We start from the raw sequence: 4554 nt of genomic DNA on the forward strand, positions 1-4554 counted from the left end.
GGTGTTGAACTGCTGGCCACAACACTCTGATGGGTGGTGCTAACCAAAGCACTTTGTTGGGTGGTAGCAGCAGAGTCCACGATGAATTACGCATGCCAGTAACAATGCAGCATGATAGGATGCATGCTCTTCAGCTGGGGTGGGGTGCTGGTGGGTGTAGTGGTGTTGGCCTCAATGTGGGTGTTCACAGCCACGCCAATGGTGATGTGAGGGAAGGGAGTTGAGGTTATGGCCTCTTGTCTCCTTGTGAACATTCACACTGGTAGCAGTGTTGGAACGGGACCAGGGTGCTGATGAGTGCAGGGCTGGCAGCTACCATGCACACATTCATGCCAGTGCAGTAGCAGTACTCATTTTCTTGAATTTCTAAATGATTACATTTTTTTCTGTAATACTGTGCAAACATTGTTTTCAGAGGAGAAAGTTATATTTAAATATATTTCAGAGAAGAAAATTTAAAAATTCCCATCAATAACCATGGACATCTTTATTGACAAGCTGAGAGGAGTGAGGTGAATACTATATACTTTCAATAAAACTTGGTTTAGGAAACTATAGCAAATTTTTACATTTATCTTCATGACCACAGTATCTGTCTTCTAATTTTGTTCTTATTCCAAGATTTTTCTTTTTGAATGCATTCTCTGGAGTGCTGCTTAAGGTACTTTACTAAAATATAAGTATTATTAAGTTATCTCTTCATTTAATTTCTCCCCAATTGTTTTCCATCACTATAGATTTGTAAACAATTCTTAGAATGTAATATATGCTCTTTGACCTTATAACCGTCTTCCATTCCATTCAACATTTCTTAATTCAAACACCTAAGAGTGAGTAGCTAATGTATGTTAGAATTAGATACCACAGAGATTTATAAATAGATATGGCATGACTCGTGAATTAAGGAGGTTACATTCTGGATAAGAAAACAGATAAGTAAATAGATAACCACATAGCAGAGTTTACAAAATAATTCAAACTATAACCCAAATTCACAGATGAAATGAAATCTTTGAATTCAGTTTATTTTAACTCTAATTCTTCCCTAAATACATACCAACACATTACTAGGGAAATAAATGAGAAACTAAATATCTCATGAGAGTAAACTATATGGGATAGCATAAACATTATCTGCAGATTAATGTTTATTCTCACTTAGAACACACAAAACACCCACAACTCTTAGCTTTGCTTCTCCTCCCTCGTTCTTTTCTTTAAAATAAGGTTATTTGTTTCTTTATTTAGGATGAGGTCCATGCTTATGCAACCATCTGGAAGTAGAGGAAAAGACAACAGAGTTTTATAATAACATTTGGAGATTTGTTATTTTCTGATATATATATTTGGGGAAAATTCACTTTCCCATAGGTACATCACTTTCCTTGCTGGAATTCCTAGTGAAGCAGTTACAGTATGCTCTTCTGGCATATTGACTATTTAAGCTAAATATACTTGAAAAATAGCAGGTGCAAGATCACTCTGATCTTTGTGCTATTTCTCAAAACAGAAAACAGAATTCCTGTATGAAAGCCATTCTTATATTAGAAGGAAAAACAACACCCTTATGTTCAAGGACAAGAAGTCAAGACCAAGAGAAGGCCGTACTGACCTTGCAAAACTAACTCCTATCTTTTAAGTCTTCTCATATAATTTGTCACAGCTTAACAAACGACTATTCTTTGTCCAATTCGTTATTTAACTAACTGACTCTCATTGCTTCTTTGAGGTTTTCATGTCTTTAATAACTAAAATGCATATTGTGTTTTTCTCCTGTTAATCTATTAAGTCAATTTAATTCTTGAATCTAGCCAGGACCCTAAGAAGATAAAGTTGGAGTTTGGCTGCCTTTACACTAGTCACATTTGACAACTGATACCATTACAGCAAGTCCTCTTGAATTACTCAGGCACAGGTGGTATATTCTGGATGACTTGCTCTCACCTGGAACCAAGCTGTCTTTGGGCTTTTCATTATCTTTCCGTGGTCAAGTCTCTAGCAGATCAATTATTCCTGTCTTCAGTAATCCCAAGTTTTACTAACTCTAATTAATCTTTCTCCTCATCCCAATGTCTCTGGGCTTGGAAATGAGGCAGGAATAGTGTATTTCCCCTAGACTCTCTTCTATTACCTCAAAGCATGCCGAACTGTCATAAGTGAAAAGGGTATCTTCCCTGAAATGCAGTAAAATATGTGACTGGAGCCTATGCTATACTGAATTGGGATATCTTTACATTTTTAGAAAATCATGAGATAATAACATGCTTTGCAAGGATTCTATGTTTATATGATTGTATTGTTTAATGTCAGCATCTACCGTTTCTGTAATTTTCCCTTAAGCAATAAAAGCTTTGAATTAGCTTGAATGAGGTATTTGTACTCAGAAAAGCAGACAAAAATTTACATTAATAATGTACAGCTTGTTATATAATACATTTCAGTCATTGCTAGTAACCCAGACTGGGGAAAATGAAAATCAAAGAATTCCTAGAGAAACTATACCCTAATATGAATCTTGTAGGCTCATTAGGAATTATTCAGTTAAAGAAAGGATGCTTCAAGCAAAAGTGAAACATATACAAAGTGTATTAGAGCTGAAAGAGCATAATGCATATGGAAGAATACAAGACTACATGACTGACATGTATCACCTGAAGAATGCTGAAGAATGGATGGATAGCAATAATACTAGAAAGAGAAAAAGGACAAGGTTAGGCTTTGTGTAGGATGCAGTTTTTGAATATATAATGAAGGCTGTAACAAAAAGAAAAGTCCTCTAAGGGAAGATCAAATGTATTAAAATTACATCTGAAAACTGTATTTGAAGGAAAGAGAATGGATTGGGCAAGAGCAGAAACCTAGAGGCAAGAAAACAAAGGTACTTAGGTAAGTTATAATAAAATATCAAGAAATAATTCCCATAAGTATAAAAATATTTATTTTTTTAACTATGTAAGCTAATAGTTTATTTTATAGTCAATGAGAACCATGAGATAAAATAAAATTGTTTGACCTGAAACTTAGAATGTAAAACATTGAAGTGATTCTTTTTGTGACAAAGATGATGAGAAAGGCTAAATGATATTTACCATATGCACGTGAGAAGCAGATACAAACATTAGTCAATTAGTGCTAACATATTTTTATATTAGATTAATATCTATTTTGTGTCTTGGTCATCCCCAAATACTGTCCTGTTCAGTCCTGACAAAACACAGTACGTTCTCTTTGATACAGTATAATCAATAAGAATTAGATGTGGATGAGAGGCAGAGTGAGAAAAACGAAGATGTTGATGGGTGAGAAAACAGAGAAAATACTTCAAAATTCAACAGTACCATTGCCTAATGGTGCTTACTTGTTAAAATTTGCCCCCAGACACAATGACATTGGAAAAGTGTGCCTCTGCACATGCTATGCCTCTGTACATCCCTATAACAGATTATCTATATTTTCTATCCCCTCGCACATATATTCTATTCCCAGTATTCTTGGAAAACACCTAGACTACATTTGTTAAGTTTAAGGCTCCATTTTATTTTAACTCCTTTAAATGTTTTGTTTAATTACACTTAACTACTTCACTTCTGGGTTTTCCTGGGTTTATCACACTATATACTTGATTTCCATGGTACTACTTAATTTTTAAATTCCATAATAACTTGTGTTAATGTCAATGATAATTTCACATTTCAAAGCTCTATGTTACATTGTGTTATTTATTTTTGTTTATATTTTTCTTCTGGACTTTAAGACTCTGGATTGCGAAAACTAGGTTATTTTTATTTGAACCCCTAAGAGTGGGATACTTTCTATCACCTAATAGGTGCATGTTAAAGTGTATTGAATGTGAATATATCATAACAAAAATTCTAAAACAAAGGTATGTCAAAGCTAACATATATGAGTGTCTACTAATTAGATTTTTTATATGTAACTCTTCCTTAAAACTTTTAAAATTCTGTGGAATAAATATACAATTTTTTTTTTTTTTTTTTTTTTTTTTTTTACATAGAAGACGTTGAAATAGTAGCTTAAGAAGCTAGATGTTGAGTAAACCATACTCATTTTCAAAGCTATTTCTACCAAAACACACAACTTACTTGAGGTAAGACTCATTTACAAATCTTAATATCTCTCAAAAAATAAGGTCCACAAATTGTTAAACTGCTATCATATGTCAGGTATTGAAAAAAGTTTCACATGTGTAATTTTATGTAGCTCCCCTCCAACAACATAAAATGGGTTCTGTTATTCACATTGTACTAGGGGTGAAAAAAAAGTGGGATCTAGATGCAAAAAAACTTTGTTTACATCACAAAGCAAGAAAGAAATGAACTGGTAAGTCAGCTCATGTTTGACTCTAAAGTTTGGGACCTTAACTATTATGCCAAATTAAATCATTCAGATTATAAATGAATCTATATTGGCAAAAATAATGTAGATAATAGTTACACAGGAGACATGGCAAGATCTGGCAATTCATGGGACTATGACTCTCCAAATGTGGTTTTCAAATTTCTCCATACTTCATTGAAGAAAGGTTTCCGTTTC

Source organism: Colobus angolensis, unplaced genomic scaffold (assembly GCF_000951035.1).
Source record: "Colobus angolensis palliatus isolate OR3802 unplaced genomic scaffold, Cang.pa_1.0 Scaffold364, whole genome shotgun sequence".
Taxonomy (NCBI): domain Eukaryota; kingdom Metazoa; phylum Chordata; class Mammalia; order Primates; family Cercopithecidae; genus Colobus; species Colobus angolensis.